General features: G+C 42.7%; 1 long non-coding RNA gene across 1 annotated transcript; it reads right to left on the bottom strand.

The window, feature by feature from the left end:
• Positions 1-1,344: 1,344 nt before the first annotated feature.
• On the bottom strand, positions 1,345-10,207 carry LOC123382813. Its single transcript, XR_006591820.1, has 3 exons — positions 10,035-10,207; positions 9,533-9,646; positions 1,345-1,664 (listed from the first exon to the last, which is right to left on the bottom strand). It is a non-coding gene; the product is annotated as an uncharacterized LOC123382813 (long non-coding RNA).
• Between the last annotated feature and the right edge of the window lie 6,296 nt (positions 10,208-16,503).

The following is a 16,503-nucleotide window of genomic DNA, read 5'->3' as shown; positions in this document are numbered from 1 at the left end:
TCGGCTCGAGCCCTGCATCATTCTCTGTGCTGACAGCTCGGAGCCTGGAGACTGCTTCAGGTTCTTGTCTCCTTCTCTCCGCCCCTCCCCTTCTCACGTTCTGTCTTTCTGTCTGTCTCTCTCTCAAAATTAAAGATAAAAAATTTTTTTTTAAATCTGCTATTTTCCAAACTGCTAACAGATGCCAAGTTGGCCTTCCAGAACCCTCTCCTCCTTCCAGAGCTGAACCTGAGAAGCCAGTCTTTGCCACCGGCACGGGAGGACCCAGGCCTTCAGTCCTTCCACTTTGGCCCTCGCTGCCAACACAGGCTTCCATGTCACAGAGCAAAGCACCGTTATGAGCAGACCCCAGAGCCTTCAGAGGAAGGCGGCCGAGGCAGCTGCTCCCACGTGGTGTGAGTGAGCACTCTCCAGAATGACTTTTCCCCGTCCTTTCCTGCCAGCGGCGGCTCTTTGGAGCAAGCGCCTCAAAACTCTTCAGGCCTCTACTCATTACCCGCTTCCAAAGGCGCTTCCACACGTTTAGGTGTTTGTTACAGCGCCCCATCATCAGTGCCAATTTCTGTCTTCATCTGCTCGGGCTGCTGTAACAGTTCCTGAAGCCACCAGCCTGAGTGGCTGAAACAACAGACATCTAGTTCTCACAGTTCTGAGGCCTGAAAGTCCGAGATCAAACTGCTGGCTGATTCTGTTCAGCGAGGACTCGCTGGCGGATGGCTGCCTTCTCTCCGCATCCTCGCGTGGCAGAGAAAGATCTTGTGTCTCTTCCTCTTCTGTAAGGGTACCGACCCCTTCATGAGGGCTCCCCTGTGATGATCTGGTCTAACCCTAGTAAATCTTACCTCCCGTACTGGCACACAGAATGGTGGAGGACACCAACATTCAGCCCATGGTGCACTGTGTCTGTGGGGCAGGGATGGGATTAGAATGTTCCGCTCAGATGAACTCAGAGGATCATCTGTCAGCAGGGTTCCTCACCCCCCATGTCTCTTAGGTCTAGGAAGATGTAAAGTACAATAGCTCCAGCTTCCAACATCGTGGAGTTTTGAGAGATGGAGAGGGGGAAGGATTCATCCGTTCATTCAAGTAATCAGTCAAGTTAACATTTACTGAGTCCTTTTGAACAGTGTTAGTTCTGGGAGCAGAGATGAATATGCAAACACTAGTCTTTAAAGGAGCTCCCAGTGTAATGGGGGAAAGACACATATATAAACAAATGACGGTGGAAAGCTCAGGAGAGGCTCCCATGCAGTTTGGGGGGGGGGGTTGGTGGTCAGGGAGGGTTTCTGGGAGAAAGTGAGGTGAAAGGTTATATTGAAAAGAAAGTATCAGTCGAGTAGGTGGGCGCAGGAGGGTGGTAGGGCCCCCCCACAGAACTCCATCTGAAGAGTGGGGGCCACAGCGAGTTGTGGAGGAAGGGGGCAGGAAGAAAGGGTAAGATGGCAGCGTGAGCTCCAGTGTGATTACTCGCCACATCCCCGTGCTCGGGGACGTGACTGACCAGCCTGCACCTCAGGATCTCCTCTGCCTCTAAGCATTTGGGATGTGACGGTAGCTTCAGTAACAACTGCCCAGGCACTCAGTTGATTCCCAGTACCACCACCTTCTATAGGCACTGTCAGATTGAAGTTCCAAGCACATCTCCCGAATTGTGTTGGGCTTGTCTGCAATGAAAGAAAATGGTAGGCAATTTCTAGTTGTGTGTTATATTCTCTTTGAGAACTGTGGTTATGCCCACAACAGGCTACAGTCCACTAATATATTTTAAACCTCCAGAGAGAGAGAGACAGAGAGGGAGGGAGGAAGGGAGGGAGGGAGGGAGGGAGGAAGAAAGGAAAGGAGGAAGGAAGGAAGGAGGAAGGAAGGAAGGGAGGGAGGGAGGAAGGAAGGAAGGAAGGAAGGAAGGAAGGAAGGAAGGAAGGAAGGAAGGAAGGAAGGAAGGAAGGAAACCCAAAGTCACCTGCTCTCTATTGATGTCAGAGATTTTTATGAACAAAATGTTCCATAGCTTTATTTCTTCAAGTTCCACCCAAACCATGGGTCAGGATCTCCCATGTTACACTGGAGCTTCCACAAGCTATTTCCTCCCCTCCCCAAGTCTCTTTTTAGCAGAATGAGTGCAAAAAATATCCCAGAGCTGAGGCCAGAAAAGATCCCATGAATAAACCTTTGTTTGCTTTTTTTAGCATCATTACAGGACCTTCTGGAAATTCCATGTGTTCTGTTTGCTGAAGGACCTTGAGTTCTCAATAAAGCTAGTTTGCAGAAGGACCTTGAGTTCTCAATAAAGCTAGTTTGCAGAAGCCCTAAGGGAATTTTGTGTCCCTTGCCACAGACCCAGGTATAGGCACTGCTGTCTCATTTCTGGATGTAGAGATCGGGATAGGGATAGGGATGGAGATAGAGATAGATTTTTTAATGAGAACTCTGACCAGCTTTTGGAGAAAGTAAAAAGCTTATTTCTGTTCATCCTGGGTTATCTTCCACAAACCTGGTTTTTGCCAAATACAGTGGAAATGTCAGTGTCTGTCTGTCAATGGAAACAGCCATTTCCCATTGCAGAAAGAGAGGGCAAAAGAGGAAGGGAAGGACTGTGGGTAACAAGAACCAGGCACCTGTAAGGAAACAGGGACTTTATAGACTTGACGTTCATGACAACCAGGGAGGCAGCAGAGAGTGTCCCCATTTCACATATGAGGATATAGCAACTCAGGTCATTTGAATAATTTGCCCAAGATCACAGAGGTGGGAAGTAGCAGAACTGGTTTCTATGGGTCTGCACACAGGGAAGCCTCCTAATTAATATCTGTGGATTTCAGAGTCCATGTGCAAAATTAGCTGGGAGGAGAGAGGGCCTTCTCTGATTAATTTCGGAGAGTGATTAACGAGGAATGTAAAATTTGATAAAAAGAATATGCCGTCAGATTCGTAAAACGCCTATCTACCTTAGAAAACCTTCCGCAGCCTCTCAGCACAGAAGGACCACGTGAAGTGTGGATTTTTCAGCTAGGGAAGCTGCAGCTTGACATGATCATTGGATGAATGAGCAGTGGACTAGAGGAGGAGCACAGGCCGCTGGCACCGAAGTTAGAGGCCCTACCACTATATCTGTGCATCTCAAACCTTGACATGCTTCGGTTACCACCCCAAATCCACTGTATGCCATTTCTGGAAATGGCCACAGGATCCATATTTTAAACTCCCAGATGGTTTTTTGTGACACCAAAGTCTGTACTAAATTTTTTGGTTCCTTAGACTTTGTGAGTCAGAAGACCTAGTCCCTCCCTTGCGCTAAGGTCCTAAGGACCTTCCAGTCTACTGGTATCTTCTAAGCTAAAAAAAAAAAAAAAAAAAAGTTCTCAAAGGAAGACAAGAAAATACCCTGTGTTCTCTCTCCCATTTTTAATAAGCCTCGCCATTAGCTAGTTCTTCCTATGGATCTAACTATAGCTTTTCTTTATTCAGTTTTCCCCTTTTTCTCATCATTAGGAATAGAGAACATTTGACGGCCATCCCTCGTGCAATAATGGTCCCTATAATTGAAAGCAATTCATATGTCTCTCTTCAGAATCCTCCTACCTCAGACTGAATGCTCTGTCCTTTTAGCATCAGAATTATGAAATATTTTTAGACTGAGGCATGGACCCTGAGGACAGCATCACAGAGAAGCTGCAAAGATCTGCTTTTTCCAATGTGACATATTTTGAATAAATATTATTTAAGAATCCAACTGATTTCACTTAAGAATGAAAACGGACATTTTCAATTTCCCCTTGTTGCCCTACATTTTATCTATATTTTTTAAAAAACCCTCACCTAAAGTTATAAAGCATATAAAAATTGAAACAATAATTTTTTAAATCATTGATCATAATGATACACTATTTATGCAAATCAATGAAAGTGGTCGAACTTCTCTTATCCATTGCTCAGTTAAGATTTATAGCTTCCCATTATCTTGGGGAAAGATTGGTCAGACAAGCTCACATTTTCTCCACCTTTCTGTAGGTTTTCTTTTTTTTTCCTTATAAGAAGGAGTATTGGTAAAAGGTGGGAAAAACACCCTCTTTCTCCCAACACAAAACCCAAAATGATTTTTTTTTTCCAAATCACTGTGAGATAATTCCAGTTTGAGCTTAAAAATACAATTCACGTATATGTTTTTTCATGACACGAAAGATCACAGAAATGCCCTAGGGGGAGAAAAAAACTGTTTGGAAGATATGACAAGGTTAACAGAAAAGAGCAGAGGTCTTCCTATGCAGTCAAGTCACTTTGACAAGATGCTCCTCTTCTAGCACGTGGCTAATGTTTGTGCCCACTTATTCTGTGACACTTCTGGTACCATAGAGGCTTTGGACTTTCTTGGCTGTATTTTTGTATTCCAAAAAGTTTACAGTATGGCTAGATTCAATACCCAGACAAATTCTAAATTCTGAATCCAGTTTAAAAAAAAAAAAAAAGAAAGAAAGAATGACTAGGTGGCTACTGCTTCTTTCTTTTTGGTCTTTTTGTTTTGCTTCTTAGAAAAATGTAAACATTTAGAAATAGCCAACTAATAAATGAAATTGTTTGAAAAGGTGTTGTGGTCAGGGCATTCTTCCTTTCTAGCTCTACCAAAGGACCTTCCATAGGCAGAATTATTCAGCAAGAGGCCATCCCATGGAGAAGGAAGTGCTGACATTAACACAGGGGATTGGCATGCAGAGGAAGTGCCTGTCGGCAGGAAATATGTACAAACATGGTGCTTTATGACCCGTAGATGCCACTCTTCCCATCGCCAGCCAACTTTATCTGGAAAGACCATTCTGCCTGATGTCCTAAATGTCACATACAAAAGAGCTTTTTTGTTCCTAAAGGATCATTTCCTTACTCAAGGCTTTTGGCCACCAATGCATAAAATCTACAAAGAAAAACAACAAACCATGCCTGGGAAAGACATCACTGGCAGCACCTTCCTCTGGCTCAGGGGATCAGGGCAGTAAAGGAAGACAAGACAGAGATAGCCAACCCTTTCCATCACAGCCAAAAAACAAATGTGGTTTGCAGATGCCTTGGACAGCGATGGCCATTTGGCTCAGAACTGCCTACATTTGTTTCCCTGTCAACCTCACACATACTCCGATGGAAATAATCAAATGCACTCTTGCCCTACCCTGACCTGAGCACATACGCACTTAGAGGACTCTGCTCACACACAATCAGCTGAGCAGATCGGATATTCTACCACCCACCGTAGGAAACCTCATGAAGGGAAGATGTGCAAACATTCCTTCAACCCAGTAAGTCTTCTTAGAGAACCATGGTTCTAAGATCTCTACAGAAAGTGGTTTCTTTGAAATAAGACATCACTATTCCATTGGGGCCTAGAATGCCAAACCAGATCAAGACAACATAAAGAGAGCCTTTTGCTCCTTTAGATTGTAAACTGATATGGTATTGGTATTATTTTGTGGTCTCTCCTGCTTAAAGAAATGCAGTGTCTTGAATCTACACAGAAATGTGCTCAAGAGGCATTCCCAAAGGTTGGCCTGATAACAGTATTTTCCATTGGCTTCCTCACTTCGTGTTTTTGGTGTTCCTACTTTCCCATCTTCCTCGCCTTCTGTGTTGTTGTGGTCCAGGGGCTGACTCTCCCTCCTTAACCGTGACCTTTGTACTTTGCTGAAGAGATTCCCATGGGAGTCTAACTTTCCTCTTGGTTTTCTACCAGCCTGATTGGAATTGAGTTAGCGATGGCACTTAGTCTTTTTAAAAGCTTTAGTTGATGTTCACAATCTGAAGAAATGTCATTGGTGGCCACACCAAGTAAGTGGTCAGGATGATAGGAGCCCCCATGCACGTTGTGGTCAGCCATTCTCATTTCTCCAATGACTCTTGGATTCTAAAGATTTTTTTTTTTCCAGAAGATAGTCCCTGTGTGCAATTCCTCCTTTCAGGCCAGTTCAGCAAATGTTTTCCTAGTGGTAAGAGAACCACGTGTTCCTTGTATCACTGACCTGGGTGCCATGGAAGAATTAAAGAAGTATGCCTCATTTTTTCTGAGGTACCTACCAGTTGAGGCAAATGAGACTCAGCTACACGTGAAACCATCACAAAGCATCAGGATAACACTCATAATCGGGCACCGAACTCTGATGCAGAGTTAACAGTAAAACATGAGTTCAAAGAAGGACAAACCAATGTGGATGGCCATTCTGGAGGGTTGAGAAGGTTTGGGGTGAGTGAGAAGACAGGGAAGACCATTCAAGGTATGGAAAATAGGCTCAGCTGTGTAGCAGTCAGAGCTAACCTACTTTCATTTTAGCCATCTCTACATACTAAGTGAAAGGCTGCCTCTTTGGAATTTTGTTTTGCCCCTTGGGAAGGTTCCCAAGGTGAAGGTGTGGCAAGATCCCATTTGCCCATGCACAGACAATCCAAGCAGACAGTGCTTGACGATCTTATAGCCTGGTTCTATAGGCATAGCAGGAGTAAATATCTGTCAAAACCTTGGGAAGTGGAACATTTCCAAATGATCAAGTGTCAAGATTTCAGTCCTGGGTAAGCCAGTTAGCTTTGCCTGTTTCACTACATGGGTTTGTGCTGTTAACCCTGGTCCAAGTATCCCATGTTAGTCCTAAGAAGCCTGGGCAAGAACATAAATGGATTATGATAAATCTGCCACCACCATTTAAAAAAATTCCACTTTATTACTGGCTATGCCTACTGATGTTGTTGTGTTGGCCCATTCAAAAGTTTTGTGGGTTTTTTAATCTGGTTTTGTTTTTATAGAATGTATCATTAAAACATACTCATGGTAGCGGTATAGTACAGTGGCTGAGTATGGGTACTAGAAGCACATTTATTTGGGTTAAAATTGTAGCTCAGCCCTTTCTGCTGCATGACTTTGGACAAGCTACTTAATGTCATTGTGCCTCGGTGTTTTTAATGTGAAGAATGGGGATGATGTACTATTTTGATAGGATTGTTTTGATGACCAAATGAGGTAGTATATTTAAGAGGAGTAGAGGAGGGCCCTGGGTGTGCCATAAAGTTCAAGTCATCATGATGACAAAGGGCGTTATTGATCCAGAATGGACCTTAGACAGCATCTAGTTAAATACTACAGTTTTGAAAATAAGGAAACTGAATTCTCGAAAGGTAAAGGGACTTGCTGAAGGTCATTAGAATGGATACAAGTACTTTGGGCCCCTGACTCATTAGAGAAAAATTTACACGTATGTGTTATCTTAACCTTAACAAAGCACATTCACACAACGTTATCCCCAGAGTCCTCCTGTTATACCATGTGCCTCTCCAAACTGAATTGCTGAAACATTTGTCAGGCACCCAAGTATAAGAGTTCCACAGGGAACGATTCTCAGTGAGTTCCAGAAAGAGGCACTTGTGTAATGAGATGAGGGAAGGGTGTAGGGAGGGCACGTCTCAACAGTGCGGCAAACAAATGTGAGGCATTCAGTGCCGTGGCAAAGTTACGTTCCATTATTAATTTGATGCTGTGTTAAATTAGCCATTTTTATGAGCAGCAGAGAGAATTCCTTCAGGGGGAGCTGCCCTATATTCCGTGAGCCCAACTGTCCCAACAGGCTGTCAAGACAGTGCCTGTTTCTCCCCAGTGATCAGGAGCAGATGACTATAATGATAGTAGGTTTGCCGCGTCTGGCTTGTGGGAAATAATATCTTTGGTCACTTGAGGCCTGCCTCCCTCTGTACGTGTGTCCATCCCGAATCAGGCTCCATTCCATCGATGACCAACCAACTGATGCGCCACAGTCCTTTACTTGGAAGTGTCTTTTGGACCGAGTGTCCCTGTATTGCACAGGCATCAAATTCCTTTAACAGTGCTTTTTATTCTTGAAGCAAGATGGAGAAAAGTATGTTTTACTAGAACTTCTCTGAGGGAGACCACTGTGTGTTGCTTGATAAATCACTTGGTTTGGTGGGTTGAGACCTCAAATTTCTTTATATGAAATAGCAATAGCCTGATTAGGGCAGGTTAGGGGCAGAATTACTTGAGACGATAGAGGAACAAAAGACTGACTTTGTGTGTGGGAATTTGGTGTAAGAACTATAGTAAGAATATTGGAGAGTTATATCTGGTGAGAGGATTTGAAATATTTTGCTCTGGAGTGTGTCATGTAAACTGTCCTTTACTGTTTTTCTTATGATTCTTCAGTAAAATCTATAAACAAATCATGAACTGGACTTTCTTTTTCTTTCTTTCTTTCTTTCTTTCTTTCTTTCTTTCTTTCTTTCTTTCTGGAAAACAGTGAAGGAGTCAGTATTGTGATAGAATCTGGCAGAGGGCAAAAGGAAAGTTGGATTAAAAAATGTGCTGAGGTACCCAGTGACAACCTGAACAATAGAAGAATTCTTCTTTCTACCAATAACTAGCGAATTCTTTAGGAGGAATGGCCAACCTTCAATTTCCTTAGTTTTGGAAACATTTTTCTTCTTTTTGTTCACTAGATGTATGTTACGGACTGAGTTATGTCCTTCCAAAGTGGATAGGTTGAAGCCTTAACTCCCAGTGCTCCTAGATGGGCAAATAGGGACTTGGGGAGGTAATTAACCTCTTTTTTTTAGTTCTCAAGTTAGTTAATATACTGTGTAGTCTTGGCTTCAGGAGTAGAATCCAGTGATTCATCACTTACATATGACACCCAGGGCTCATCCCGACAATGCCCTCCTTCATGCCTGTCACCCGTTTCCCCAGCCCCACCCCATCAACCCTCAGTTTGCTTTCTGTATGTGAGAATCTCTTATGGTTTGCCTCTGTCATTGTTTTCGTCTTATTTTTCCTACCCTTCCTCTACGTTCATCTGTTAAGTTTCTCAAATTCCACAAACCTCTTATAAATGAGGTTATAATTGTGGGACCCTAATTTAATAAGGTTAGTGTCTTTATAAGAAGGGGAAGAGCTACCTAGGCGTTCTCTGTCTCTGCACACACAGAGGAAAGGCCATGTGAAGACACAGAAGACAGCTACCTGCAAACCAGAAAGAGAGGCCCCTTCTTGAAACCAGCCGTGCTGGGAACTTGATCTTGGGACTTCCAGCCTCCAGAACTGTGAGAAAATGAGCTTTTCTTATTTAAGTCACCCAGTCTGTGTTTTTTGTTTGTTTTCTGACAGCCCAAGTAGACTAATACAGTGTGTTGTTCCATGAAAAGTGCACCCACTTCCTACCTGTTGGATGTGGCTTAGTATTAACTTTTCCTGCTTCTTCCTTTACCTAGAATGCTGTGCCAACCAGTGTCTCCTCTTCTCCTGGAGAGACAATTTCTTATATAAGTTTCTTTACTGTTGAATAGCGCTGGTGTCCACATGTGCTCTGCTTCTTCTGTCCCTCAGTAACCAGAGGAGAAAACCAGTAGGAGATGGTAGGAGATGTGTGTGTGTGTGTGTGTGTGTGTGTGTGTGTGTGTGTGTGTGTGGGAGAGAGAGAGAGAGAGAGAGAGCGAGAGAGAGAGCGAGAGAGCGAGCGAGAGAGCGAGAGAGAGCGAGATTTGCTACAAGGAGCACACTTACACAGTTGCAGGAGCAGGCTTCCTAATCCCGCAGTCCGCAGGGCAGGCAGTCAGGAAGGAAAGAGCAGCAGCAGCCCCAGCTGCTGCTTCATGCCAATGAGGTGAGTCAGCAGATCTGCAACAATAAGGAAAGCATAGAGACCTCAGAACGTAGAAATATTTTACAGTTTACCTTCTCTTCTATTGCTTGGAATCTTTTCTATTCCAGGAGGGCTTAGTCCCTCTTTAAAGGGCTTCTACCTGATTAAGTCAGGCCCATCAAGGATCGTCTCTTTTGATTAACTCAAAATCAACTGATTTGGGACTTTAATTGCAGCCAAAAACTCCTTCACTGTAGCATCTAGACTAATGCTTAATTTAAAAACTGGGGAAATCTGTGTGCGTATTACAAAATGGCTACCTTCTCGCTTTGACACTCTGATTCTCATGAAAGAATCTCCCATGTAGCCCACCCTGATCAAACATACTAGAAAGGGAGTTTGGAGGAGTGTAGGTCAGCTTACCAGGTTAGCACATCCCAAAGCCATCACAGTGTTCAGTGCTTGCACATGTGTCCTTCTTATTCCATAACATATCTAGGGCTGGTCTGTCAGAAGAATCTTCCCTGAATTCCATGGAAAAGGCCACCAGGCTTTAGAGAGACACACTCTCCTCTTCTGTTCTTCCTCCACTTGTCTTCTTTGGTATTAAATCCTGTCCAGTCTCACCATGGCAGTCTTTGGCTCTGTTTGCTGGAATGTCCTAGGAAGGAAGGATTTACACTTCTCATCCTAGTGGTTTGCGTTTTTGTTGTCCTTCCAGTTATAAACTGGGGTTGAATAATGGCTTTACCACTTACAAGCTGTGTGAAGCTGGGCCAATCCCTTACTTCTCCAGGGCTCAAAAAATAATCATCTCTTAGAGTAGCTGTGTAGCTTAAATGACCAAATAAAGATAAAACACTGTATGTTGCCTGCACACGGTAGAAGTTTGATAAGTAAAAACACATCATAATCATTGTCATCTCAATATTATTATTTTGTTGTTGTTATTTTCTCAAAGTCTTTAAAGACAATCACAGGATAAGTTCTTTACCAAACCCAGAGCTGAGAGTTTATATCAGTTGGTTTGCTGCTCACACAGCAGCAAATAGGTACCTCAACTTTCTAGTTACTTTAAGACATTTACTCACAGGGGCTTCTAATTGACATCAGCCCTTCATGATTTTCTCAGAAAAATTGCCTACAGCATTAGCAGCAGCAATGATAAATATAATAATAATTCCACAAAACCTCCATGTGTGCTAAAGGATCCAATGACAATCTGAACAGCAGGAGAAAAGTTTCTTCCTACCAATTAATGGGAAGCCAAGTCTAATTTGCCACCTGCACCACACTTTTGAACCTGTCAGGGAAAAAGGAAACCAGTGAACCTTCATCTTGTCACTAGTCTTCTTAGGGACTGCTCTCTAAAGCAAATGAAAATAGCATTCATTAGAGTAAAAAATAGAAAGTCTGTGTCAGCCCCCTATGTTCTCTTCTTGGCTAGAAGCAAAGTCCATCACTGTCAGTGAGGAGGTGGTTCCCAAAACCCACTGGACTTGTCCATTCGTCTGATGTTGGACGATGAATATTCCCTTAAATGCTTTAGAAAAGTTGAAAGTGTTAAGTCATTAGTTCTCCTGTGACTTATGAGTCAAGGGACATTAGAATCATAAAGAGAGTTTCACTGTTTCAGAGTCCTAAACCTGAGAAAATGTGCCAAAGACCAAGATAAATTCCAAGTAAAGAAGATAGTACTTCCGAAATGGGTTTTCTTTGACTCTCCTGAATCATCTAGAGTAACAGTACAAACATTTATACACTCTATGGGTAGTTAATTCCTTATTAAAACAAACACAGACACAAAACAAACAAGCTCACAAACCCCTTCCCAGTAGGTACTTACTAATACTTCAGAATTGTTCAATTTCTTTTCATTGGCACTTTGCTTACAAATAGGGATGTAGCCACTGGAAGCAAATGAGTACTATAAAACCACAAAGTTAAAAAATATGGATTATAGTTTATTCATTCAGTAATTCAGTAATTCAACGCATATTTAGTAGACCTACTATGCACCAGGAACATTGCAAGGCGTAACTACTTACATCCTGGCCATTTTTCCTTAGAAGAAAGTAAACATATATTTATTGCGACATTTATATAGAAACTTTATACTATCAACTTGTAATTTATTGATGATGTACCTAATCAGAAAGAACAAGCTCTTATAGAATATTTCTTGCAAATTATGGTAATCTAATTCTCGTCTTATCCTCATACCTTGATTAAAATTACCTTCTTCCTTTGTTATGAACTCCAGATCCCCTCGTGCTGCTGCTGTTCAGAACTGGCTCATGCCTCTGGACCCTTTTTGCCCCACCAGCCTCTCTGAGGGGTGCTCGGCTGCCAGAGACCCCGGGACATTTTGCCTTTGTCCCCATTATTATTGGCCTATTCATACTGTTGCGGGTTTAGAGCCAGGTGCTAGGCTCAGTTGCAACCGTGTGCCCTCTCTACCTCTTCTACCCTGCCACACTGCCATCTCATAGTGAAGAAGGGATGGTATAAATGGACCGCAGTCGAAGAGATTTACTACTGAGCCAAGGTCTGAGACATTCTCTTTATCTCTTAGGGGATGATATTTCTTCTGAGGTCCTGCTTTACGTAGTATGCCACTTAGAATCTGGCACTGCTCTGAGAAGGCCTAGGGCATATGGCGTATACCAGGAACGGGGGGTACATGGAATCTCACTCCTTGGGGAGTTTCACCAGAGTGGGTGAGGAAGGGCAGACTGCTGAGTCTGGATTGTGTCTCTAGCTATTTTATTACCAGCTACCCAACTTCTTTTGATTTAGAGGGACAGATTTCACTTGGCCTTTAAATTTCCAGGTCTCGGCTCTATTCTTTCTGATGCCCCTGTGTCTTCTCTCTTCTAGCTAGGCTGACACAGAAAGAGTAAGAAAAGCCATACAGAGCCTTAAGCCTGCTTCCCCCATGAGTGCAATAGTTCTTTCTCTCTCTCCCCCCACCCTGCTCTCTACCCCCCCCCACACACACACCTTTTTTTTCTTGAGAAACCCTTCAATTTCTGTGTTTCTGATCAATACTTTATTCACAGAGACTCAGGTTGTCTCTAGCAACAGCTTTGGCTTAAGCATATCATCAGACATACCTTCTCCTTTCAAGATTTGATTTCTATAAGCACGAATCTCTCATCACAGAACATTTTCCAACCACATTTATAACCAGGAGACAATGAATGAGTCCTCATAAATGGAAACAAAGTATTTTTTTAGGTCAAGCTGTGACAACAAGGATGTTTTATTGGACCTATGCAATTATTATATGATTCTCTCTTTTTACACACACACACACACACACACACACACATAGGTATGTAAATATATATATGCATATGTACACATATATAATAATACATAAGACAATGTAAATATTGCCTTTGCCTCTCTATAATACTGGACATAATAGAAATATGCTCTGTTCATCAGATAGTAGGATGAAGAAATAAAAAATTAAGGTAAAATAGGGGAAAAAATAATTGAATGTATTTATCTTGCTACGTATTCTTCCAAGTGTAGAGCATGAATGCAGCCAGTAATTGAGGACTTCCTTGGGCTACTTGGGCATCACTAGATGTACCATATGGGCCCATTTATGTATTAAATAGAGTACTCTTTCTAAGTACACCTATTTAAGACTCTGGGTTTCCCAGGTCCGAGGAAGCTCAGGATAAGAAGAATTGAAACTGAAATCCAGAAAAGTCTATGAAAACAGCCTGTTCCCAGACCACTCTTCTTAGGAAGGAAAGATCAAAGAAAATATCCAAATTAAGTATATTCTAATTTGGAACATTGCTTGCAATTAGATATATAATTTTCTATTTTCGAAAACCATTTACAGCTCTGCCTTAAATAGGTTTCATATATATATATATGTATATATGTATGTATATATGTATGTATTCATGAGTATATTCATATATATGTATTCATGAGTATATTCATATATATGTATTCATGAGTATATTCATATATATATATATTCATGAGTATATTTATATATACACACACACACACACACACACACACATATATGGCTCTGATTCATAAGCAGAAGGCTTTTAAGACAATTAGTCATTATGGGCAAAACCTGTATAAACTTTGTATCTCATACTAGTTCTGGAAAAGTCTAAGAATGACTTTGAACTACCTAAGGACCTTACAGGTCAAGTATAGTTCGGCCAAACTCCAGTCTCACGAGAACCAAACCTCTCATGATTTGCTTTGTCCCTTGCCCGTGTCCTGGCAGGACCATCTAAGACAGATGGTCCTAGAGATTTCTGGCTCCAGAGGGAGCCCTTTGAGCTCACTAGTTCCTTCCAACCCCAGAGTTTCACTTAGCCCTTTAAGAGATAGCATAGAGTCTTCCTAGAGCTGTGGTTCAAAATTCCAGGGATGCCATCTAGACTGTGGCTGAAGATTATTTCTGTTAAAACATAAGTGTGGTGTCTTCATGATTTTTTAAAATCTTTGAAGATGTACAGATATTAATTTTTAAATGCCAGTGCTATGAATCCATGAAGGAGAAATCCTAAGGGAAAAAAAATCCCTGATTAAAGAAGGAGTACTAATTCCCTTTGGACAAAGAGACAGAGGAGACACAGGAAGAAGGGAGTAAAATAGGGGGAAAAAACACATAGATTTGAATGGAATGATGTGGTAAATAATAACTAACGTGGCTGAATTGTGTAGAAGCTAGTACAGTCTGCATACGGACTCATGTTGCAGGTTGCAGAAAGCAGGTAGCTAAGTCAGAATGTCCCTGGCAAGAACCAAGGACACATGCATGGTAGGCCGGGAAGCCCCAGTGCCATCAGCATAAGGTAAACTAAGGAAACAGAGGAAATAGGAAGAAGTATTACTTGTTGAACTATTTAGTGATATTAACAACAGAGCTATTCCACGTTTTAACACCTCAACGTGTAGAAAGCATGAACTTCTTTTGTGGAAACCACTAACTTCATTAATTGATTCAACCACTGTTTATTAAGGACTTGCTATGTGCAAGGCATGATGGTTGGTGCTGCAGGCACAATTTAGAACAAAAGAAAGCCCTTGTCCCATGGAGGTTTCCATCACATAGGGAGGATATAATACATCCATAAATATTTAAGAACAAAAGTTGTGATTAGTGCCATAAGGACAACAAACGGGGAGCCACGACTGAGGAAAATGAGCGGAGATGGGCCTACTGTAGTTAAAACGATGTGGGAAGACCTCACCGAGAGAACTGAAAAGTAAGGAATCAGTCAGAGAAAGAATTGTAAGAAGGGAGTCCCAACCAGTGAAAGCAAAGGAGATAGCAGGCCCAGAGACTGGAACAGCTTGGTGTGTGTTCTAGGAGCCAACAGCACATAGCCCAGTGGGAGACGTGTGATACTGCTGAGCTAGGAGGGAACAGCAGGCAGGGGGAGTTCAAAATGGCAGTTTTAGGGGCGCCTGGGTGGTTCATTCGGGGGAGCATCCGACTTCGGCTCAGGTCATGATCTCGCAGTTTGTGAGTTCGAGCCCCGTGTCGGGCTCTGTGCCGACAGCTTGGAGCCTGGAGCCTGCTTCGGATTCTGTGTCTCCCTCTCTCTGCCCCTCCCATCCATGCTCATGCTCTCTCTCTCAATAATAAACAAAAACTAAACTAAACTAAACTAAACTAAACTAAACTAAAATAAAATAAAATAAAATAAATGGCAGTTTTATTGCTGAAAAGAGCTAGGTCGGAGGGTGTGTCTTAGATCTTTGGGTAGATGGCTTACTGACACACTTCAGAATAAACTTGCCCACTTAGGCTGAGTCAGAAGATAACAGCCTTCCCAGTTTACCCCATGGAAAAACAGAGAGTAGGAGTCTTCCCGGCAAGGCTGCACAAAGAGAGAAAAGTCCAGGCTCAGTTCCTTCTCCCAAACGCATCAATAAGTTATTCTTCTTCCCAGAGGAGCAGAGGCCAGGAAGCTTATTCAAATGGCAGTCCCTCCTTTTGGAGGCTTGAAGCCAGAGAAAGAGGCTCCTCCACAACAGCTACTGATGTTTTTGCCTACCTGTATTTTTAGACTAGAGAAGGCAGAAAGTTAGAAATAAGATAGCCACAATGGAAGGGAAAGGACTGTGACTTTTGGTGGGAGAAATGCCCCCCAGTCCTCACAGTTCTGTTCTTTGGATGGTGCCGACTGACAGCACCCAGCAGAGATTGTGGCAGAGACTGGGGAAATAGAGGTTCTTCTGGTGTTGATCACAATTGTGGCTAAGCCGGATTTACAAGAGGAAATGCTGCCCCACAGGAGGTAAGCTAGGCTCAAGTCTTAGCAGAGCCTTCGTCCTTTTAACTCATGCCTGTTGTAGTTATTCGCATGCACTTGTGTGCCTGGACCCTGTGATTCCCTGTCCCTTCCACTAGTTTGTGAACCTCGTTGGCTGCTTTCATATCTATCCATAATGTCTCTTTGCCATTACAGAAGTTCAAGTTTTGCCCCTACCTTGTGGGGCAGTTGAGCTTAACAAGCAGCAGAGGCAGACTGGGTACAAAATGCGGCTCAGCAGCTCAACCAGCAGGGGGACGTTCAACAGTGGACTGAAACCCTCAGTTTCCTCAGCTGTAAAATGGGGATAATAACGACACAGGCTTCCTGTAGGGTTATTGCAAGGACTCAGTAAGTTACTAACAAAGCACTTGGAGCAGGGCTAGCACATTGAACGTGCTCAGCACGTGTCAACTCTTATTAATATGTATGTGCTGTATTTTCTCATCTTTCTGAAGCAATTATAAAAGTTTTTCTTTTTTCTTCTGAAGTATTTTTATTTATTTTTGAGAGAGAGAGAAAGCACAAGCAGGGGAGGAAGGGAGAGAGAGAGACTAAGGATCCGAAGCAGGCTCCAG

The sequence above is a fragment of the Felis catus genome, chromosome F1 (assembly GCF_018350175.1).
Source record: "Felis catus isolate Fca126 chromosome F1, F.catus_Fca126_mat1.0, whole genome shotgun sequence".
In the NCBI taxonomy this organism is placed as follows: domain Eukaryota; kingdom Metazoa; phylum Chordata; class Mammalia; order Carnivora; family Felidae; genus Felis; species Felis catus.
This window is presented reverse-complemented; position numbering and strand designations above follow the sequence as displayed.